Genomic DNA, 25,093 nt, shown 5'->3' with positions numbered 1-25,093 from the left:
ACTGGGACTTTCCATACAACTTCAGATCGTCCATGTACAGCAGATGGTTGATTTGACTTGATGTTTTAGATGTTTGGTATCCGAGGCCTGTTTTGTTTAGTATTTGTGAAAGTGGGGTCATGGCGATTACAAACAAGAGAGGGGATAGTGAGTCCCCTTCGAAAATACCTCTTCTAATGCTCACCTGTCCAAGTGTCTCGCCATTTATTATTAACTGTGTACTCAACTTCTGTGAATACTTTATTTCTTATAATGAATCTTCTCTGGTCTGCTAGCCTTTGTTCTGTTATTTCTGTATCTGGATGCTTCTCTTTCCAAATTTGGTACATTCTTTTAAAATAACCTCTTCTAGTTGGACTAGACTTGTAATAGCAGATCATTATTTCCTTGTTGGCATTTTTTGTATATTTTTTTCAGTTAAGTGACGTTTCTTCCAATAACCTTGCAGTCTCCAGCCCTGGTTGCTCAACTGAAGATCCTGAGTCCTGTAGCCCACTTGCCACCAGATGTCCAGGGACTCCAGCACCTGGCGTGATCCTTGTTGACTCAGGCGATGACCGATCCAGTATAGATTTATTAAAGTTACATCTCACCATATTGTTGATGGGAGAGGCACTCTTTGTCTGGCTCCTCTGGTGAGACCTGTCCAGTATGATTGGACCTCTGGCATAGCTCTCACTTTCCTCAGAGCATGCAAGCCCCACAACCACACCAAAGTAGTGCCTCACTGGGGGATGATGATGATGATGATGATGAACATTTTATATCCCACTCTCCCTCCAAGGAGCCCAGAGCGGTGTACTACATACTTAGGTTTCTCCTCACAACAGCTCTGTGAAGTAGGTTAGGCTGAGAGAAAAGTGACTGGCCAGAGTCACCCAGCAAGAATCATGGCTGAATGGGGATTTGAACTCGGGTCTCCTCAGTCCTAGTCCAGCACTCTAACCACTACACCATGGTGCACCATGCAGCCACACCTTGCCTTGGTATTTCAGATGGACGTTGGGCAGAGGAGGAATGCATCTAGGCACACATTTAACAGGTGTAGCTTCACCAACCTATCACTTCCTAGAGAAGAGCTGGTCTTGTGATAGTAAGCATGAATTTGTCCCCTTTGCTAAGCATGGTCCACCCTGATTTGCATTTGAATCAGAGACTACATGTCAGCACTGTGACATTCCCCTTAGGGGATGGGATTGTTCTGGGAACTGCATCTGTATGCTTGCATGCAGAAGGTTCCAAGTTCCCTTCCTGGCATCTCCAGATAGGACTGAGAGAGTCTCCTGCCTGGAACCTTGAAGAAGCCACTGCCAGTCTTTGTAGACAATACTGAGCTAGATGGACCAATGGTCTGAATTGGTTTATAATAGCTGCCTATCTTCCTAGATATGCCTCTGAAATTAATCCCACTGACTGATTAATGTACTCACAAGCCATTGCAACTAAGCTCCATTTATTTCCATTAATTGTGGTAGGATTTGTATCTCCCTTCCACAAGCCTTTCTAAATGAGAGGGTTTGTTGCAGTAGGATTGGTAGGTTTGTGCATTTAATTTTCTCCCTAGTGAATGCGGGCTGTGTAAACACTCAAGTTTTCCCAACTGTTACTTTCTCAGTTTCTTGTAGAGATACCTCAGTGTTTTACACTAAAAATTGCTAGTTTAATGCGCCCTCCTTCTACCACAGTACTGCTCCCTTTCCTCTCTGTCCACCATGGTTGGTCGCTGTTGCTGTTCATAGGCAGTGTTGCAGGTAGAGGTATGCATAAAACCTGTTGGCCTGGTTTGGTTCACGTCTGAACCTGACCGTGTTAGTGGCATGGAGGACTGGGATGGTTAGGTTCTGGACCCCCTCAAACCACACACCCCCAGTTCAGTTCAGGGGAGTTTGGGATTTTTTTTAAAAAAAGAATATGTTTTTACTCACCCACTCTGGGAGGCTTCTCCAAGGCCACATCAGTGTCTCCAGAGGTTCCCCTACCCCTCCCAGCCTCCATTATGTTCTCAATCACCTGGTTCAGATGGTCTTTGACCTGTTCTGGGACTCACTCCTGTGGCAGTGGCCATTTTGGAGGCTGCCGCACATGCCCAATTGTCCTCTGCATGGCCAGGTCATGATCCAGGGTCATGACCCAGGTTGATTGGGCATGTGTGGTGGCCTCCAATATAGCCACCTTAGAACGGGCCAGTTTTTGCAACCCCCCCCCACCATGGCCGGTGATGTGTGTAGATTCTATATCGGATCTCATGGCTCTCTAGGTTCCACCCACCTGGTGTGCTTATTGGCTGAGCTCTGGAGCTCACCAATGTGTCAGTCAGGACAGGGTTCATTTCCAGATAACTCTTTGGGGAGAAGTGGCTGATCACTACAAACCTCTCCAAGGCGAAGAATTTGCTTCCTGCTGGCCAGATGCTTCATTTTTCTCTGAGCATCCTGAAGCAAATGCTTTGCAGGCTGGAGAGAAGGGGCTGCAGAAAGGTGTAGGCAGGGGTGAAGAAAACTCCTCTCCTCCTCCCCAAATCCTCACTGCTCAGAGCAAGTAATGGCCCCACCTACACCTCCTGCGGAAACCGATGACTATATCTACATGCTGCAATCTAATGTGCACAAAAACTCCTCTCACATTCAGCACAATTTTTAAAAAATCTTTAAGGATTTAAGGGCTATTTGTGATAGGGAAGTGTGGGATGTGAACATCATTTATACAGGCAGCAACATTCCCTGTGGAAATCAACACTGAAGCTGGTACAATTCATTGACTAGAAAGTCCACTGAGCAGACTGGGGCTAGCTTCTAGGTTGGCATGCTGGGATTGCTGCCTAACAAGCAATTTTGTTCCATTGGTTTAACTGGCTGACATGAAGGAAATTATCCATAGCAGTCCCACTGAAATTAAAAGGGCATTAGACATTGCCTAACTTGTTCTTTTAATCTCAGTGGGATTATACTAAGTAATTTTCCTCATATTAGCCAATGGATCTTAATCCCAACTCAGGCTACAATCCTAATCACATTCTAAAGGAGACCTATTTCCAACTCCCACCCACTCACCCAAAGATGGCAAAACCAAGAAGAAAGACAAGGCAACAACATATACGTATAAACTATAACAACTTCATTAAATTTACTTATGTTTTGTTTTATCAAAGACCCACATTTTAACTTGTCTTGAGAGGCCAGCCAGGGTGCTGCAGCCCAAGAAGAAGGCAGTGCAGAGAATGCAAAAAGCCTGTTTTATTTAAATCCAATGGGTCTGGCCCACCTAACAGGGAAAATTCCTTCTTGGCTCCAATATGTAGCAGTCAGCTAAGCCTGATAAGGATCCCATGGACCTTGTCAGGTCTAGTTGACAAGTAGTCAATCTGTGTCTGGACAGGACCACTTAATACAAAAAAAATTCCAAGCCTAGCCTTCTCTGGAGGAGCACTCGATCATGTGGAGACTACATGTCAGAAGTGACATCAGTCAGAAGTGACACTGCCCAAACACAGGTTCAACTACCTATTACTTATCAATAGGCCCATTGTTGAGTCATGATGCTTGTCATTGCCCTGGTGATGTTGATCTTGAAGCTGCACCTGCAACAGAGAGATTCAGTTCAAACATAGATCTCCATGGATGTGCAAGCAACGTTCTAGAATGACAAAACCTGCACACTTTCCTGCACTTAGAAAGCTAGTGCTAGAAAGTGCTTAGAAAGCTAACACTTCCTGCACTGTGGAAGCCCACCCAAACAGAGACCTCCCCTTTGGGCAATGAGCAGCATGTACTTGAAAATAACAGACATCTCCACATTCCCTCTTAAGTACAATTATCACCTTGTCACTGTCTTGGATGCCCTCACAATTCCATTCACCGCCCCACCCCTGCTGCCTCGTATAGCGTTGCACAACTCCTCATGAGTCATGTTCCCTCATAAGCCCACTTGGCCTATATGAAGTTCCCTTGCAAGGCCTCTCACTGCCATCTCACATTGCCTCACAAGTTCATGTACTATGACTCTGCTGCTGCCATGGCAATAGCACTTGGAAGAATAACATTCCATATGCCACTCCACCGTTGCCATGGTGACAGCACTTGGAGGAACTACACTTCCCAGATTTGCTACACCTTCCCAACTTCTCTGAGCACCTTCCCAGCCAGCCTTCCCAACAGGCCTTCTCAGGTTCCCATAGCAGAGCCCCCACGAGCACTGGAAATGGGAAGAATGGAACAGTGATGGCCACAGTGGGAGTGGATGCTTCCATGTGGCACAGGGGAAAACTACAAATTCATGGGAATTTAAGTGTCCAATGTACAGCCGTATTAGCCACCACTGGGAAAAAATTGCAACAACAAGTCAATGAAAATTTTAACTAGTTAAAAGTAATAATTATTAGCCTTAAATATTAACTTGAGTTAAAACTTACCTAATTTCACTTTTAATGTAACTTTTAACTAGTTTAAAGAAATTAACCAGTGAAAGAATTGGGTTGATTCATGAGAAGTGCATGAAACATGACAAATGGGCTACTAGCATCATTCTTCATTTTCACATGCTGTTAGTGAGTTCCCATTGCCTCCCCATAAGTCCACAGAAGCACATGGACTTACTTTAAACTCACCCTGCTTTACCTAAAATCACCATTGTGCATGTCAGAATTTTCAGAATAATAAAAAGTTTATAATACCATCTTAGAGCCTTCTCTCTGTGTGAAGTACCTTGTGAAAGTCAGTGCACAGGTATACCAGAATAATCGTAACGAAAAAGAGATTTTCATAGCCTGGTAACAAATGAAATCTGCTTCCATGGAGAACCTCTGTTATAATTTTTTAGATAACAAATTGTGGTAAAAGTACAAAATACATCTGAATTAGCACAAGTGCTTGAAGATCCAGAATAGAAATGAAGGGGGGGGGGGATATTTATAGAAAAATGAGAAGAAATGTTCTGTTGCATAGTAGAAACTGCTTAAATATGATTGTTCAGCAAAAGCTATATTTTGAAATTTGTATCTGACAATCTGATGAGTGATAACACTCATTCTCTCATTCACCCCTCCATGAGGAAATGGGATATTATTGTGGAGATCTCAGTGATGTCATTGGATAAGGTATCCCATTTCCCAACGGAAAGGTAACCCGTCAGCATGGGAAAAAGAATACTTTGTGCAGATAAAAAGAAAGAGGCATGACACAGAATTGCCTGGAAATAGGTGCAGGGCAGTGCACCTGGCCACAACTTTATTAAAACTATAACACAATAACTCTATACATGACAAAGGAGGCGTCGCAAGAGCAGCTTGATGGCAATACCCTCACCACAGCTTTCTCCAAAAGAGAGCTGTCCAATAGCTGGGCCCCAACACCAGCCAGGCTCCATCACTTGGAGATCAGCAGAAAAGAGAAAGTGGGGGGTGGGGTGGGGTGGAGCAGAGGAAAAGCTCCATTACCCAGCGGCGATTTGCTCCATCCCATCCCTGTGTTCAATTCAGGCCCATCACGAGTGGGGGCCCAGGATCGGAGCTATGCCCCCCTCATGCTAGCCACCTAGCCTATAAACTGACAGCCATGTTCACAGGCCACCGATTTACCTTTCCTGACACTGGGACCTAGCCTTCACCATCCAGCTACTCTGCCAAAAGCTGTGAAGGAAATGGAGCCAAATGGTCTGGATTACCCTGGCAGATCTGACCTGATGAGGGCAAAAAACCTGCCCCCACTCTGATGCCAATCTGGAGGAGGCAGGGGGAAAATTCATCTCGTCATCCCTGTAAAAAGTTGACTGGCATAGTCCAAAACAGATCCCTATAAAGGGAGGGGGTGTCTGCTGCCTCCTAGCTATTGCTGGGTAACCGAAAATGGTGGTACACTCTTGTAGCCCAGCTTCCCACCTCCCAAGTTGTCTCATAAGAGAATGGCCTCTGAGTTAACCCTCACCACTCTACAAGAAAGCACCTAACACCTTTTCTCCCGTTCCACACAAATAACCCCCATGGAACATGCAAGACTCACGGGTCCCAATCCTATTCTTTAGCCTTATGGTTAGAGACTTTTCTCAGCCAAGGTGCTGAGGGGCTAAGCAAAAATAGTGCCATTGAAGGGCCTCTCACCCCAAAGTAGCTTGAGTGGGGGCTGAAGAAACTGACTCTCTGGGAAACAGGATGCGTTTCCCCTTCTTTGGAGCACATTAGTGCCCGAGTGACACCAGGAACCATTAAACCATTCACCATTGCTACTCTCAACAGATGTGTTTGCATGCCTAGCAGCCAACATGGCATACTCCCAAGAATGACAGTCTTTCCTAACAGATTCAAGATGCACAGTGACGGTCTTGAAACACAATTGAGTGTCGGGGAAGAGCTTGGGGGCAGTAGGAGCAACACATTGCCTATTGGTGGGCATTTTGCCATTAAGAGGTAAATTTCAGAGCCATCTAGAGGTAAATGTAGAAGTCAAGCTTCTGCTAGAGCAATCAAGGGAGATAATTTAAGTCCTCTCGGACATAAATTGTCTGGCATTTTAGAAACAGGAAACATTTATATAAATGGATGGAATTTTTAAAAGGAATATTTCACTGGAATATCACCAAAATATTTTCTCAGTGAAAGATATATTGGTTTCTGGAAGACGTAGAGGTAGAAACAATTTACACTGAGATAAGGTCAAGTACTTGATATTTCTTTCAGGAAAATTCTGAAAATGGCAGAGAACTTTCTGGACTTAAAAGATGCTTTCCATCTCTCATTTATATTAACCTAACAGATGAACCATAAAGAAATAAGCAGCATTTATCTATGCAGCCATTTGGCAGATATCCTGTGCTATATATTTGACTGGGAGGATGCTGAGCAAATTTGTATGGTTGAAGTTACAGCATTGTCCTTAATTTAGTGGCTGAAAGTTTACAGCAGTTCCCTCCCCCTCAATTCTGCTCTACAGACTGCCTATCCTGTTCCTTTATGCCCCCACTCTTATGCCCAGTTCAGTGGCAATGTGATCCTAGATATGAACATCAGCAACACGTATTGAAATCAGAGAGTAAATTGGCTTGCCTGAGAGCCCTCCAATGCCCATATATTTTAAGGTTAAGAAATGGTACCCATGGCACACTCTGCACACTGGAATGTGGCATGTTCCTGGAAGCAAATAGGTTCTTCCCAAACTACTGGAGCATTCAGGATTCAGAGCACTAATCTGCTCATATTAGCAGAGCACTTATATTAGCAGAGCATTAACCTGCTAATATTTGACCAGCTTCACAATTAGCCCCATGATATTTGGAAGAATTATGGGAGCTGAAGTGGTGAGGTAGACAACTAGAGTGCAAATGGAGAAAGACTTGACTCGAATCCAACAGGATACAAAACACAGCACATTTGAAGAAATATGCTCTGTCAATACAAACAGCAAAGAAGGAATTCTTTTCCCACATTGCATCCACAAGTTCATATCCAGCAGAATAGTCTAGGGTTGTGGGACGGCTGGTATGAGCCCTCTACCCTTTGAATCCAAATTTGGAACCTGCTGTGAGGCTTTTAATGATTTTTGTCTCTCATTCATGTCTCTCATTCAGGCCAAACTGGATTCTACAATTAGGGTAGAGTCTGTTATGGAGGTATCAATCAACTCCTCTTATGTGGTCAGACTGGATCACTTTCAGTTTGTGATTCCTGAGGATGTAGACAAGCTGTTTCGAACTGTGCATCCCACCACATGTTCTCTTGAACTTTGTCCAATGTAGCTTAGTTTATCTAACAATCAGATTATCGGAGAGGGTCTGGAAAAACATCATAAATGCTTCGCTGAGGGAAGGTAGGGTGTCTCCTTGTCTTAAGGAGGCTATCATTAGACCATACTTGAAAAAACCCCACATTGGACCACAAAGAGTTAGGCAACTATTGGCTTATCTCTAATCTCCCATGTTTACAACCGCTTGAGGCGATACATTCGAGATTTCTACGAGCCATTTCCCGCGCTGTGTCTCAAATGCAGCCCTATGTTTAGAAGCAGGACTAATTAGGATTGTGGCCCTGGCTTGGCTATGTACAATTAACTATTCACTCAAAATCCATATTCATGGCTTAGGCCTTGTCCCATGGGTTCTAAAAGATGAATTTCAGTCATATTGGACCAAGAATGTCCAGGCCATCTTGGGCAATTGTGGCTTTTCAGATCAGTTTTTATGTTCCCTGGGTCCTGATGTAGCTAAAAAGATCTTGAAACAGAGGGTTTGGGACCTAAGTGGAACTAACTGTGGTAATTTTTTAAATTACCCTATGCCGGCAGCTTATCTTATGCACTTGTTGGTTCTATGTCAGAGGAGAGCTTTTTCGCAAGCTCGGTTTAATGTTCTGCCCTCTGCAGTTTTGGAGGTAAGATATAAGAGGAAGCGCCTATGCCCTTGTGACACAGGAGTGGTTGAGACAATCGTTCATGTTTTCCTCTATTGCCCTTTCCACAAATCTATTCACTCCAACTGGATTGAGCCTCATCTTGGAAAATATCCAGGTCATTCTGATGAGTATTATGTTGTCTATTTTTTGTCAGATCGGTATAAGGGAATCACTGGATTTTGTGTAGCGGCTATAAAGATAAGGAATGAACAAATTAGTTTTTAAACATTTTTTAAATATGTATATTTATGTGCTTATCCCCCCCTTTATATTATAATGTTTTATAATGTTACTCTGTATTTAACATTTTTATTAGAATTTTAACTTTTTGTGTGTTCTAATTTGGTCATGGACTGTAAATAAACTAACTAACTTACTTACTCTCCCATGTTTGATCAGGTGATTTAAAGGGTTGTGGCCTCTCAGCTCCACAGTCTTGGAGGGCACAGATTATCTAGCCCCATTTCAAATTGGCTTTCACGTGGGCTCTGAGGTTGAGACTTTATTGGTCAGCCTGATGGATGATCTCCAACTAGGTATTGACAGAGGGAGTGTGACTTCGTTGATCGTTTTGGATCTCTCGGCAGCTTTCAATACCATTTACCATGGTATTCTTCTGGGTCACCTGAGGGAGGTGGTATTGGATGGTGTTGCCAATAAGATATGTTTCAGGGTAGCACTGCCAAGCACCAATCTATTAGATGCCTCAGCAGCACTGGATAATGGGATCATGATCTTCATGAACCTTTCATTCTACCTAGTCAAAATGACTCGGCTCATAGCAGGTCGCTAGCACAGGCTGTGCTGGTAGCATGCCTTCAGGTCAAGCTATCAACAAGACTGAAACAGGACATGCCAACCCCCATCAAAGGTAAATTACTCAGGGAAAGAATCCTCCCTGCTATGAGATAACAGCAAAATGCTCTCAAGGAGAATAACAGATAAATGGGAAATATTGCAGCTCATTCATGTTACTGAATTGACTAGTGAAGACTAGGGAGGAGTTGCTCATTAAAAACTATAGGAAGGTATCTTTGCACCAGAGGCTCAAGATAAGTAAACAAACACAGACCCCATTCATTCCACACAACCTCATTTACATAACTTGCTCTCGTCTTTTGTCCAGGTGAACACACATAGTCCAGCCTGCAATGAAAATCTTTGTTTTGCATGCAACTCTCTTCCCTGCAGGGAACGAGAAGCCACCTGATTAAGTCAATAGTTGCCTCAGGGCACATTTTTAGATATAAATACTCCAGCCAAGCTACAATGGCCTCGGAGGATTAAATTTGGACCCTATTTGGATTCTACAGATGATTCTACAGATTCTCACAAGTGAGCTTGGTTGCTGCTGCCCCTTGCTTTTTCTCCCTGCTTTTACTCCATGATTTGCTCCAGAAAGAGGCCCGAGTGCCTGGCCGTCGCGCACCAAACATGCTCAGGAAGGAACAGTAATACTAACTTCTTGCTTCTGCCTCTCCCTAAGTTCTCCCTCCACTTCTCTTTTCTTCCATCCCCACTCTTGAAGCACTTTTCTAGGCTCCTACTCAGAGCCACCTTAAGTGGCGCAGCAGGGAAATGCTTGACTAATAAGCAGAAGGTTGCTGGTATGAACCCCTGCTGCTACTATATCGGGCAGCAGGGATATAGAAAGATACTGAAAAGATATTCTCATACTGCGCAGGAAGAGGCAATGGTAAACCCCTCCTGTATTCTACCAAAGAAAACCACGGGGCTCTGTGGCGCCAGGTGTTGAAATCGACTTGAAGGTGCACTTTACTTTACTTTACTTTACAGATCTCTAGCCAAATTGCTACAAGCCTTTTACCAAGACTCTCATTTAGAAACCTAAGCTAAATTATTGAATTGCCTGACTCTCTTTTGGCCTTCTATAATCCCAATTTTTATCCTTAATAAAACTTTTGAACTGTACCTACATTTTCTCATTCTTTCCAAATACACCAAACTTGCTTAAATTGATCCTGCAACCAAACTGCTCACCAGCTCAAGCTAATCTCTCCACTTTAAGCCAAAAGTATAGCTGGAGTGGCTAGCCAGTGCTCTAGGGCAATTTTGGTAACAGTGTGGCACTGTTTTACAGTGGTTCCATTGCTATCTCTCAGGTAGATTCCAGATGGCATCCCTTGGAGACTGTTGCTCTGCAATATGAGAATTACTGCCACTGGCTTGTTTGGTGGTGACTTGGGACTAGGCCTTTTCTGTGGCTGCCCCATGGCTTTGGAATGCATTCCCTGGCAAAATTGGAGCTTATCCATCTCTGATTGCTTCTAAAAAGATCCTTACCTGTTTTCTCAGGCTTAAAACTAATTTTAAACTGTTTAATTGTTTAACTCTGTGAAATTGTTTCAACTGTTTAGCTCTGTGAAATTGTTTTTATTGTTTTTATTCTGTGAAAGCATTTTAATAGTTTTTATTCTGTTTTATATTGTAATTTGGACTAAGTACACTGCAAACTCACACACAAACAAATTGGTGGATGGATGGATGGATAGATAGATAGATAGATAGATAGATAGATAGATAGATAGATAGATAGATAGATAGATAGATATTATCCCTGTCTCACTGGCAGGAAGAAGGGTTCTCATCAAAAGGACAACTTTAGTTAAGCAAGATAGATTAGATTCCACCCACCCCCCACCCCCAATCAGCCTAGAAAAGGAAGGTTTTAGGGAGTGACGTGAAGTCTTTTCAGACTGTGTTTTGATATCTGGAGGATGTGGCCTGAAGAGAAGGCACAGAGTGATCACTGCTTTCAGAAGCAGTGATCTGCTGTTGCGCTACATGGGCTTCTCTCTATTTACTTCCTCTGGACAGGGGAAGGGAGAATGTTGTCAATTGTTCCACAAGTTTAGGTGAAGCTGCATCCACAGTGGTGCAAATCATGGCAGAGTTTGATAGAAAGGATGCTGCAGCAGCCAGGAAAAGTGACTCAGTCAACCAGAAGTGCGGACTAGAGGAGTGGGGGTTAAACAGAGACAAAACTGAGAAGGGCAAACCTTGCTAAACATGGGTGGACCCACTCTCAGGCAGGCTTTGCCTTCATTTTAGGCAAGAAAGAAGCAGATTTGTTTAGGACACTGCTGGGGTGGATACCAAATCTATGTTTCACTTCCCAAGCTCAGCTGACACCAGTATCAGGGGTAGATTTTCCCCCTTCCTTAAGAGGATAGTAGTGCTTTTCTTTATGCCACAGGAGCGAGTAGCAGCCATACTATTCTATGGCAGCAAGTCAAGTGGTAGCCCGTGTGATCCCTTCAAGAAATAGGCAACTGGCATAATCAGCTGAATTCTTAAAGAGCATGTCGAAGCAGCTTTGGACTGGATGCTGAACTGGACACTGTAGACTGGATGTGGATGTGCATCCAGACAGAAACTGACATCACAATCAGATACAAGACATTCAAGATGGTCCTCATTTGCAATACAAGGTGTGGTTCTGCATTGCCATGTGGATGGTAATTGGTATCCTCAACCACAGGCTGCACACATATTCTTGAAAACTACTATGTCTGGATAATAGTGGATGTGTCTAATGATAGATGAACACAGAGAATGTCAAGAGGAAAATAACTGCAGATGTAATTCTAGAGGTTCTTTGAGAAAAACAGCTCCAGATATTGTTCTCGGAGTCTGTTTCAATGGGCATTACTTGCAATTAATGTAATTGGTGTTAAAATAGTAGGATACCTGTATCCAGGGCAATTATGTTTGGCAAGCTTTCCCATCTTCCTATGCTATTTTAGGCAGCAACTAGCTATATTCTATTTTTAACAAGACAGGATGCAGGAATTCAGGGCAGGAACAAGAGGATGTGTATGAACACCTTTTGCTGTCTGTATAACTGCAGCACCTCTGGTTAAAAGAAAGATAGAAGGTGGCTGATAGTAGGTTGACCTGATTTCCCTGGCCTTCTGTAGTCCAAACAGTTCATAAAGCCACAAGCTCAACGTGCCTTGTCCCTTTTGTAATGCAAGGCTGAATTACACCAAGTAGTACATTATAGATTAGGACTCCAACTCAGTAGGGATCTCAGTAGGAATCGCTTTTGTAACAAGAAATTTTAAACAGAGATAAGAGAGCCAATTTTTCACTTCTTCAACATGATGAATCTTCCTGGACGCCCTCCTCCCATGTATTGTAAATTTGGTTTAAGTGCAAACACATGAGTTCTAAAGGACTGCAACTTCTAACTTGGAAGGCCATCTTTTTCAAACATAGTTCACTGGAGAAAAAAGTACCACACATCTTCTTTCTGTACTTACTTTTTTCTTATACAAAAATAAAATTAGAGAGAGAGAGAGAGAGAGAGAGAGAGAGAGAAAGAAAGAAAGAAAGAAAGAAAGAAAGAAAGAAAAGTACCACACACTGGGATCCTCTGAGCTCTCTTCCATGTACCATGTGCTAATAATGCAAGTGCTTGCGACTCTGTTTTAAGATGGTGGATCAAACGAAATACCCATCGGGATCCCTACAAACACCCTCCCATGTACTGTAAATTTGGTGTGTATCAAATTCTAAACGCAAAAGTTATTAAGACACATGCAGACAGACATGGAGCTCTCATAAGCCTTCTTCTCTTTTACACAATAACTCATTTTTCCTGCATTCTGTGCTGCATTCCTTTATAAAGTAAAGTCCATCCATTAACAAGCAGCACATTCGTAGCACAACGGGTATCTCAAAAAATTACATTTTTAAAAAAGTATCATGCCAAATGGCAACAATTCATTCCCAAGAGGAAAAGAAATCTCAGAAACCATGACTATTTCATAGTTCTCTCCTTCCTATCTTCCCCTATCACCAACAGTTTTCTCCAGCTCTGCTTCCTACTCTGAGGAACCAGGAGTTTAAACTCCTTTCTCTAGAGTCCTAACGGATTTCACCTGTTCTCTCTGCTTAGGCTAATTGGCTGTGCCTGCAACCCCACACTGCCAGCTAAAGCTTCCACAGAGAAGGTCACGCACACCCCTCACCCATAACATACAGTGCTCACTGACACTTAATAGTAAGTAATCACCCCATCATAGTCAAACAAGTGAAATGTTCCAAAACGTTGTTAAATATAATGGCTGACACACTGAAGAAAATCACTTATAGTCCCATTGAAATTAAAAGGACAGGTTAGGCAATGTCTAACCTGTCCTTTTGATTTCAATGGGACTACTGTGAGTAATTTTCTTCAGTATGCCAATAGTGCCTTCAGTGTATGTGATAAAATAATGTTCACATTTTCAGAAAGAGAACATTCCCCCACCTTGACAGGGTGTTTACCAGCCTCTTCACCATCTTGTGAAACCAGAGCTGACTACTTTTGTACTTGGCAGCAAGGTCCTAAAATAGATGTATTTCCTCATTCTGTCATATTACTTTGCAGTGATTTATGGACAAACACTAAACAGTATGCTGCTGGATTCAATCTATTTTTCTGAGTGCTAGTACAAACTACCTAATAAGGCCACATCCCTTTTCTGTTGTTAAAGTACATTCAATTACTGTCTCATTTGGCAGGAAATGCTGCCCATGTGCTGCTTATGGTCATTTCTCGGGCAGCCTGTTTGTACAAGGAGTATTCAAAGAGTGTTTTCTCATGTTACTGTCAACTTATCGCGACACGTGTTGTAATGACCATGGCTTGTATGCAGATCTTGTGCGAACGGAAGGAAGTTTGTGCAAGGGAGCTTTCCTGCCCTTTTCTTCTTACAGCAGCCTTTGCCCCCCCAAATGCCACTCCTGAGGCTCAAGGGCGTGTTGGAAGTGGCACATAGTGGGCATAGGAATAAGGAGTAACTGGCGGAAATCAGCAGAAGCAAAAAACCAGCATGATCATAATCCTACTCAGAAATTGGGATGGAAGAAGAATAACTGGAGAGGAGATCATAGAGAACCTCAGTGAAATGAGATCTTTAGACCAGAATTATTTCTTTTTTCCCTTTTGGTTTCCTCTGATTATTGTTGGTTAGTATTCTGAACTGCTATAATGCATCCCACTGATAATCTTGCTCAGTTCAGTATTTTAGTTCAGACACTTGAGATGTGCAGACTGCTCTTTTGGTTTAACTTTAGACAATAAAAATTTGTTCCACATTTCATGCTTCCTGATGTTTTAGAAAGTTTGGAGGGTGGGGAGAGTGCGTTATTGGATCAGGTTCTGTGTGCGGGGAGAGCAGTGGAGATTTATGTTCTGTTTCTCTACTACAATATACAAGTTGAACATGTAAACACTGAGGCAGACAGCTATAAAGAAGAAGCAACTCCCTCCAAACAAGACAGATGCAAGTGTCAAGTCAGATGCAGATGTCAGCCCTATTTACTGGCTACATTTCACCTGCCAAACTGTTTCTTACCTGCCACAGACACTAGCTTGAACCCCTGCTCTGGCTGGTAGGTGTTGGCCCCATAGCTAGCAGCTGCCAGTAATTAATTAAAAACAACAACCATAGTACAAAAAGCTTCTAGCCATGAGTGACCATTTAGGAAATCTCTTTACCTATTAGGGATGTGCAAATTGATTCAGGTACAAATTGATCTGTACCCAAATCTAGCTGATTCGGATGATTTGGAGACAAAACAAATCACCCCTGTGGTCCATTGGCTAGGTTTGGGTACAAATCAAATTATGCCTGATTCAATTTGAATCATTTCAAGATTTGGATCCCTCCTATTAATTCCCCCAGATTCCCAGCTATCTTTTTTTTTTTAAGCTAAGCTCTAGCCCTTGTAGAAGTGGAGTTATGGAGCAAAATGTGTGGTCACTATTTTTCAAGTGTTTGGATTCTTTGGTGTATAATAACTTTCCCTCAGTGAATCCCTATGAGGATTCATTACACACCTTCATTTCTTCTATTCATTTTGACTGTCTTTCCAACAGTGCCAACTGTCAACTGCCATGTGCCAATTACACCCCACTCCCACCTGCAAGTGGGGTACTACTCAGTTTATCTTCTAGGATATTTCCCCCCAATTGTTTAGGCTCTTTGGTGTCTAATAACCTTTTCTCATAATGAATCCCTATAAGGATTCATTACACACCAAAGAGTCTAAACACCTCAAAAAGTCCTAAAATATAAACTGAGTACCCAGTGGTTTGTGGGTTGCGGGGTAGTTGGAACATGGGATGCCACTAGTTCCCCACCCCCACCTGCAATGCAGTGGGGTCAAAATGAAAGAAGCAATGAAGGTGTGTAATGAAGACACACAAGATTCTAAACACTTCAAAAATACCTTTAAAATAAACTGAGTGCACCAGTATGAGTGTGTGTGTGGGGTGGGGGTGGGAAATGTAGCTGACACATGGCAGTTGGCAGTTGGCACTGTCCAATGATATTCAAAATGAACAGAAGAAATGAAGGCATATAATGAATCTTCATAGGGATTCATTATGAGGGAAAGTTATTATACACCAAGGAATCCAAACACTTGAAAAATAATGACTGCACATTTTGCTCCATAACTCCAATTCTACCAGAGCTAGAGCTTAGCTTTTTTTTTTTTTAAGATGAAAACTGGGGATCTGTTTTAGGGTTAGGATATGGCAATTTCGAATCCCCATTGTTTCCTATGGAGGAAATGTTCAAAATCAATGAAAACTAAAACAATTCATTAAAAATCAACCAAGTGTCCCATTGCCTTGAAATTGGGATGGTAAGTGGCACCCATGGGGATCTACCCACCATACAAATTTGGTGCCCCTAGGATCTTGTTAAGTGGTCCAAATTGCTCCAAATCCAAATCAAAGCAAAGCAAATATAAATCGAATCTGGGGTGATTTGGAGGGGGTAGATATGGATACAAAACAGATCCCCTGAGCCCCTGCTGGCACAGTAGTAAAACTGCCGCCCTGTAACCAGAAGGTTACAAGTTTGATCCTGACCAGGGGCTCAAGGTTGACTCAGCCTTCCATCCTTCTGAGGTCAGTAAAATGAGTACCCAGAATGTTGGGGGCAATATGCTAAATCATTGTAAACCGCTTAGAGAGCTTCGGCTATAGAGCGGTATATAAATGTAAGTGCTATTGCTATTGCTATTGCTAAATCAGGGGTGATATGTTTGAGGCACAAATCAAATCAAAAAAATTGATTTGTGCACATCCTTATTACCTATAATAGCAAACTAGAGGAAAGATCATAATCACTTGACAGCCACTACAATATTTAGCACCATACAGGAACCATTACATGGCAGGACAATATACATTGTAATATTAGAGTTGGACTCAAAATACCTATTCAGCTGTCAATGGGAGACCTTGGGCAGGTCACCATTGGACTATAGTCCAGTAGGTTGAGTGCAGCACCCTGTGAGCCTTAAGACCCAATAAGTCATAAAGACCCCGAGCCAATAGTTTGTAACCACCACATTTCTCAGTCCTAGATCTCCAGCTGGAAAATAGCAGCAGCAATAATAATAATAATAATAATAATAATAATAATAATAATTATTATTATTATTATTATTAAAGTACCAATAATAATTTTCACAGGAGTGTTATAAAATAAATGTACTGAGACTGCTAATGAGGCTACGGTCCCCAATCTTTAGAAATAAGATAGGTTGCATGTCCTAATAGATAAAAATGATATGTCAAGACTAGGGGCATAGCAATGAGGGAGGAGAGCTAGTCTTGTAGTAGCAAGCATCATTTGTTTTCTTAGCTAAGCAGGGTCTGCCTTGGTTGCATATGAATGGGAGTTTAGAAGTGTGAGCACTGTAAGATATTCCCCTCAGGGGATGAAGCCGCTCTGGGAAGAGCAGAAGGTTCCAAGTTCCCTCCACAGCGTCTCCAAGATAGGGCTGAGAGAGATTCCTGCCTGCAACCTTGAAGAAGCCACTGCCAGTCTGTGTAGACAATCGTGAGCTAGATGGGCCTATGGTCTGATTCAGTATATGGCAGCTTCCTATATTCCTAACATTGGAGTGGGATCTCGGACAAAAAGTGAAGGTGAGCCCCTGCCCTCCCGACCTCCCTGCCTTCTAGTTTGGAGAGGTGGTGGTGCGGGTGTGTGTTTGGAGCAAAGAGCAAGCTGTCACTCTGCTGGTAGACTCCCCTCCTTGTCTAATTATAGCAATGCCCCTGGTTAGAATCTAGCGTTCTTAGCTAGCCAGTACTGTCACAAGTTCAACACACCAGGACTTGGCATTGTGCATATACTTCCAGACAACATTCAAATATATACGTAGCATTGTGCAGGTACATATATTTGATTTATGCACCTGAACAATGCATATATGCATCTTCAGGTGCATATATTTTATTTCATATGCACAATATTTCATTGTAAATATATTTCAAATGTGCAATATATATTCTATCTATCTATCTATCTATCTATCTATCTATCTATCTATCTATCCACTTATTTATTTATTAAATTTATATACTGCCTATAACACAAGCCTCAAGTCACTTTACAATCAAATAAAACAACCAAAAAAATTAAAAAAGAAACATTTAAAACATATATACAATTCTATTTAAAACTATAAATCAATAAAAATTCAACTAAAAGCCAGGCTGAATAGGTGTGTCATCACTGTGCATATACTGAGCATATATTTCAGTGATATACAGTATATACTATATATTCTCGAGAACATGATAAGTAGTGTTAATAGGCTTATCTCACAAACAGCAAGGACCTTGTTATTTGTCAATAACCAAACTGACTCATATGTTTATACAGTATTTCTACAGAGCCTTTTGTATTGCAAATGGCTAAAGGGATATTGAAAACAAGAGGCATGCCAATAAGCATTTCTGCGCTCAAAACACAAGGCCAGTGACTTATCCTGGGATATGACAAACAGATTATATAAACACTGCTAATAGAAGTATTAGTCAAACTGTCTCCATGTTACATAACAGCTTCCAGTGCAACAGAAATAATCTGCACTCAGCTATAGTACTGAACAATAAAGCACAGACAAGCAAACCACTCGCCCACTGACATTTTGCTTTTTGTGCTTTGTTAATTGTAATTTCTATGTTCTGGATTTCGCACAATATTTAAGTTGGCAATTGTTTTCTGCCTTGTTTCTCTGTGGATCGCTTTGGATGAGTGGATGTTCGAAGGACTTGTGCTTCCTCTTATCACACTTTCAGTTTTATCTGAACCATGCAGATGTGTGTATATTCCTTGGGGATGTGAAGATTCTCCCCCAGGATGTAGAAAGAATTATTGAGAAAATTCTACAAACTTTCTCCTTGGGAGGTATAGTGAGCAGAGTTGCTAGGATAGATGACATCACAGTCAGTCCACAAACCAAACCCTGTAATTGTTGACAAGTCTCCCAAATAGGAACCAATTAAATTAAGAGCTGGCTTTCCCCTCTCCTTTTTGGGAGGAGGGGTTTCTTTTCTGTAGGGAGTTTCTTCAGAGGTTTTGGAGAGAACAGAAGGTGGTGAAGGGCTTCTCTCCGTGAGGCCTTACTCAGCTTGAGCTGAGAAGGTGATCTGGAGGCCTGTGGCATATAACAGCCCCAAGGACCAGGATAAAACGTGTAGTAGGGAAAGTAATTGTAGTCAGTTTGCATTCGCTTATTCTTTTTCCCCCTCAGTGTTGCTTGGGTGTCTTAATAAGGCTGAGGCCTATTTTTCTATTTTTCCCCATTTGCTCCAATTGATATCCCATTGTAAAAATAAAGCTTTTTGAGTTAATACTGTTTCATGAGTGCTCAGTGGGGAAAGGTGGGCCCCCAGTCACATGCCTCCCAAGCCCTAGGCTGAAGGAGCCACCATTTTCCAACATTTTTCCCCAAGTGATCACTTTACAGTTTCATATCTTTGGTGAAACTGTGAGGGAGACTGGATATCCTGTTCAACCCAGTCTGGTATACCCTCGGGGGGCGGGGTGTCAGAAAAAACCTTCCCAGGTTGTGAACAGGTAGTGGCAGCAGTGTACCACTCAGCAGGGGCGTAGCAAGGTTGGAGTGGGCCCAGAGACAAGATTTTAAAATGCACCCCCTCACTGAAGCTCAGCTCATGAAGTAAAGAAATCTTTTGTAAATTGTGGACGGTGCAAGTCATTTAATGGTACTAGAGAAAGACATGCTGTTCTGGTAGCTCCAGGTCTTAACACTCACATCAATTCTGCAGGATGAATACAACTGAAGGAAGCCCGGGTGGGTGCGCGGCTGGGGGAGTCAGTCATGTGACTTGCCTCTGGGCCCCCCCCAAGGCAGTGGGCCCCCAGACAACTGTCTCCCCTTGCCCTATTACAGTTACACCCCTGCCACTCAGGGCCCGCCCACAAGGTTCTGGGAGGCCTGAACACCATCCAAACTGCAGTAGGAAACCTAGAAATCTGTTTGAATTCCAATTTTTCCTTGGAGGGATCCTGAAATACTGCTCAAATCCCACTTTGGAGATATTTTCAGCTTCTGATGTTCAAGGAGAACCTGCATATTGGGCAATATATTAACTTCTACATGTTTTGAATGAGATGTGAAAGCAAAGTCACTTGTGCTTCTGTGCTCTATCATGTTCAAAGTCACTTTCTGTTATTTCTGAACTTGCCGAGTGTTCACCCTCTACCCCTCTGAGATCCATCTGATTTTTTTTTTAAATGCATATCAGTTGGAGGTTGGAAAGGCAAGCAATCTTGATTAATTTTATGGCACCGATGGAGCAGTTCTCTCACTGAGTTCAGTGGAATCCAGATGTTTTAACATCCTGACATAGGATATAGCTACAACCAGGGGTGGCTCATTGTAACTGGCCACTTGAGGCAAGCAAAAGTATGCTGCCCACTTCCATTTTGGCTTTGCCCCCCACTGACCCCAGGCCCTAGCACTAATACAGAGTGTAGCTGATCACTGTGAGCCACTCCGGCGGCTGACACGCAAAGAGGTGGAATGGGAATGGCCAGAAACTCATCAATAAGCATTTGAGATGATTAGAGATACAATAGCCAAGGCCCCGTATCAAAGTACTGCAGTCCTGGTGAACAGCTAGTGCTGCAGAGTGATGCATCTGAATCAGAGCTAGGAGCTGCCCTGGGACAAAATCAGCAACCAATTGCATTTGCCAGCAGAGCACTGTCAGAAATGGAAAGAGGTTATGCACAGATTGAAAAAGAACTTTTAACTGTACTATCTGGAATGGAACAATTCCATCAGCTCACATTTGGGCAGAGTGTGCATGTCCAATCAGACCATAAGCGACTGGAAAACACCATGCAGAAGCCATTATTGAGTGCCCCAAGGAAGCTTCAGAGAATGTTAATGCGACTACAGAACTATTATGTGCATATCCAGTACCACCCAGGCAAAGATCTTGTACTAGAAGACATATTAATCAGAGCTTTCCTCACAAAACCCAGCTCAGTGGGTTCAGTAGAGGAGGACATAGAATCAATAAATATGTTGCAGTACCTACAATATCTCATCCCTGTTTGTAGGCAACACAGGAAGGCACAGCTCAGGACAAGAGCCTACAGATGGTCAAGCGTGTTATCCCTGAGGACCGGCCAGAGTTAAAGAATGAGCAACCAGTAGAGGCAGCACCTTACTTTGCAATGAGGGAGGCGCTCAGTGTTCAAAATGGGATTCTTTCTCAGGGTAACACAGCTGTCATTTTTCAGGGTAACACAGCTCTGCAGCATTTTGTTCAGACACAATGGTAAGGATATACTCCTCACACATGGGAATTGAGAGTTGTCTCCGTAGAGCAAGAGAGTGTGTATACTGGCCTGGCATGAATACCCAGTTGCAAGCATTCATGCAACAATGCGAGATCTGTTACTCACTTGGAGACAAATAACAAAAGGAGACTCTACATCCACATGAGGTGCCAAGCCAGCCCTGGGAAGATGTGGGAGTCGATTTGTTTTCATGGCAAGAGAAGGACTATCTCATAATGGCTAACTATTACTCCAATTTTTGGGAGATAGATACACTACCAGTTCCAGATCTCAGACAATAATATGGAAGCGAAAATGCCATTTTGCCCATTATGAAACAGCAGATACTCTGTTCTCAGATAATGGACTGCAATTTGTGTCAGCAGAGTTCAGAGCATTTCAGACTCAGTGGGAATTTGATCAATAGACATCTTCACATGCTTATCCCTAGAGTAAGGGGAAAGTTGAATCAGCTGTCAAAATAGCCAAGAGAATTCTGACTAAAGCCAAAAAAACCTGGGACTGGTGCATATCTAGCCATCCGGGACTACTGAAACTATCCTTAACAAGGTTTGGATGGGAGTCCAGCACAGGGTCTGATGGGTCGACTGACAAAAACTTTACTGCCTATGTGAGGCAACTTATTACAGCCAGAGGGCCACAATGGATGAGTTGATCTTTTAACAGAACAGAAATTAAGACAGGCCTATTATTACAGGTCAGCCAAGGAGCTACCCACTTCATGTGGTAGATGCACTTCATGTGGGTGAGCAAGTCTGGATTCCACCAACAGACTGACAGAATAAAGAGTGGCAGAAGGCTGAGGTCCAATGACAAGTCAACACGTGATCATTTGACGTGATGACACAAGAAGGCCAAGTCTTGAGAAGAAATCGAAGATGCTTACGGAGTAGTAGCCAGCCTACAACAGACTTGGAAGCGGCTGGAGAGAGTGAGGGGAGCCACCTCCAGTCTCAGAGGCAAGATGCCTCTGAATACCAGCTGCAGGGAAGCAACAGCAGGAGAGAGGGTGTGCCCTCACCTCTTGCCTGTGGGCTTCTCAGAGGTATCTGGTGGGCCATTGTGGGAATCAGGATGCTGGACTAGATAGGCCTTGAGCCTGACCCAGCAGGATTATTCCTATGTTCTTAAGTGTGACTACAGGATGTTATATCTATTCAGAAGAAAGGTTCTTAACTCCAGGAAGGAAAGGATTCCACTGCACTATCTGAATCTCAGCTCTATCTCTCCTTGTCATCTGATCCTAGGGAGGCGGTGGATGTCCTGAACCGGGGGCTGGAGGCCGTGATGGGTTGGATGTGGGCTAACAAACTGAAATTGAATCCGGATAAGACGGAGGTACTGTTGGTCAGTAGGAGAGCCAATCGGGATGAGGAGATTTTACCAGTTCTGGATGGGGTTGCACTCCCCTTGAAGGAACAAGTACGCAGCTTGGGGGTACTACTGGACCCGGCTCTGCTTTTGGAAGCTCAGGTGGAGGCAGTGGCCAGGGGTGCCTTTGCACGGCTTCGGCTGGTGCGCCAGCTGCGTCCCTTTCTCGAGAAGGCAGATCTGGCCACGGTTACCCACGCCTTAGTCACGTCACGGCTGGATTACTGTAACACGCTCTACGTGGGGCTGCCCTTGAAGAATATCCGGAAACTGCAGCTAGTGCAAAACGCGGCAGCGAGGGTTTTATCCAGAGCTGCCCGTTGGGAACATATCACCCCCATTTTGAAAGAGCTGCACTGGCTAACGGTTCGTTTCCGGGTCCAATTCAAGGTGCTGGTTTTGACTTTTAAAGCCCTAAACAGTTTGGGCCCGGGGTATTTGAGGGACCGCCTGCTCCCAAGGGTTGCTGCCCGCTTGACGAGGACATCTGAGGGGGCCCTGCTCCGGGTGCCGACAATGAGGGAGGCCCGGCTGTCGTGCACTCGGGACAGGGCCTTCTCTGTTGCTGCCCCCAGACTCTGGAATGCTCTCCCAGTGGCCATTCGTTCCTCAGACTCCATCATGGCTTTTAGAAAGCTTGTAAAGACCTGGCTTTTTACCCAGGCTTTTACATAATCGTTTTTTACTGCTGCTTCTGGGTGTTTTTATTTGTTGTATTGTTTTATGCCTGTTTTTATATGTTTTTATACTTTTAACATGTTGTTTTTATTGTGTTTTTATTGTATGTTTTTAACTTTTGTAAACCGCCTTGGGGCTATATTTTAACGAAAGGCGGTATAAAAATGCAAAAATAAAAATAAATAAATAAATAAAAATCTCCAGCTAGAGTCAATCCGGATACCCCTGCCCAGCAAGAAGTGAGCAAGAGGATGACTGGCTCATTTTGGTTTCCTTCAGATGCCAGCTATTGCCAGGAAAGAATGACCTCTCTTCTAGTTAAACAGAGCAGGACTTGGGCTGGTAGACTGATTCAGAGACAGACCCCCTCAAAAGATGCGGCAATGTGTGCCCAAGCGTCAAAGCATCCTGTGGCCACACCACTTTGACTTTGAGCTTTGGGGTATTGCCATTACATATTCATGAGGGCTAGAAACATTCATTTTTTAAAAAAGTAGAGCTGGTATCTCAAGAGTCTAGAAAAAATACAGGTGCCCCAAGAGAGGCATTGGATTGCCAATACCAGATTGGATTGGATTATTCTTACTTTAGTTTATCAACTTCAAAATGGACCCAATTTAACTCTGTTAAATAACTCTGTTAAATTATTTATGACTTTATTGCTAATTTCAGAACTGGAAATAGTTTCAGAACATAAATCTGCTTTATTTCCTCTCTAAATCAGTTTACATAATAGCAACAAACTTAGACCATCATACAAAAATCTCATGAGCAACCCATGGTAACTGGATAATTTACATGTATAGAATAATGATCAGGATTGCAAAAGTAATGAACGTTTGCTTGTAGATGGAACACTAACAGCACACACCAAATGCTTGCCTAGCCTAAAGTGACTGGAATGTCTACATTCCTGACACTGAATCTAGGTCACAAGTCAGCAAAAAAAGAAAATATGTATAAAGAATATTAATAAAGAAAGCCCTATATTCATATTTGTGTGGGAGAGAGTGTGTGAGAGCACCACAAGAATACCAAGCATCGCAGATGTCCCACTTCATACACCTACAATGAAAAAAGACATGCAAGAGTAAGCAGTTAAGTGTCTTTGCCGCATTCTTCTTGCGGCATGTAAAGAAATGTATGTGCGTCTAATGCTGACTTTTAACAGATGTTTAACTCCTACCAATCATTATGAAAATCTAGTTCTGGATTCTACAATATAAATTGCCAAAGGTCCTGATAGTGGACTATTTTGGTATGACATTAAGATGCATCTTATTTTTTTTTAAAAAAAATTACATTTTATATCTCGCTTTTCCTCCAAGGAGCCCAGAGCAGTGTACTACATACTTAAGTTTCTCCTCAAAACAACCCTGTGAAGTAGGTTAGGCTGAGAGAGAGGTGACTGGCCCAGAGTCACCCAGCAAGTATTATGGCTGAATGGGGATTTGAACTCAGGTCTCCCCGGTCCTAGTCCAGCACTCTAACCACTATACCATGCTGGCTTTTGCGTATTTGTTCCATGACTCTATATGGGCAGAAGTGACAACAAGCACCTCATGATCCCAAATGCTATCTGGTAGGAGAAATCTAGATCCATATATGAGTTACTTCAGTTATTCCCTTCTTCTAATGGAAAGCATTAAAGAGTATAATACAATCTAGAATTACAGGTCCAGGCTGCCAGAGCTCAACAAAATAACTGAAAATCAAATATGTCAGCATTATTATATAATTGAACTTATAAACTGTAGATGTGTATGATACTAGATTTACATCTGTTTAAGCACTGGACACCTCAGGCCCACTTTCTTTCACTAGGCAGTGGCTTATCTCTTCACCCACCCTAGCCAGCTCTGCCAATGAAAGAAGTAACTTGGATAATGGGTTGCTTTGGACACTGCTCTCCAACTGAACCTGCTCCCATGCGATGGGGCATGAGTGGATGCAGTCTACATTGCTCCCAAGGTGGTGGGGAACTATCACCTAATTGCATGGAGAGGTG

At 42.8% G+C, this 25,093-nt stretch overlaps 1 long non-coding RNA gene across 1 annotated transcript; it reads right to left on the bottom strand.

The window, feature by feature from the left end:
• Positions 1–3,093: 3,093 nt before the first annotated feature.
• Positions 3,094–3,982, bottom strand: LOC128341778 (uncharacterized). Its single transcript, XR_008314565.1, has 2 exons — positions 3,818–3,982; positions 3,094–3,577 (listed from the first exon to the last, which is right to left on the bottom strand). It is a non-coding gene; the product is annotated as an uncharacterized LOC128341778 (long non-coding RNA).
• Positions 3,983–25,093: the final 21,111 nt, after the last annotated feature.

Source organism: Hemicordylus capensis, chromosome 2 (assembly GCF_027244095.1).
Source record: "Hemicordylus capensis ecotype Gifberg chromosome 2, rHemCap1.1.pri, whole genome shotgun sequence".
Classification (NCBI taxonomy): Eukaryota; Metazoa; Chordata; class Lepidosauria; order Squamata; family Cordylidae; genus Hemicordylus; species Hemicordylus capensis.
This window is presented reverse-complemented; position numbering and strand designations above follow the sequence as displayed.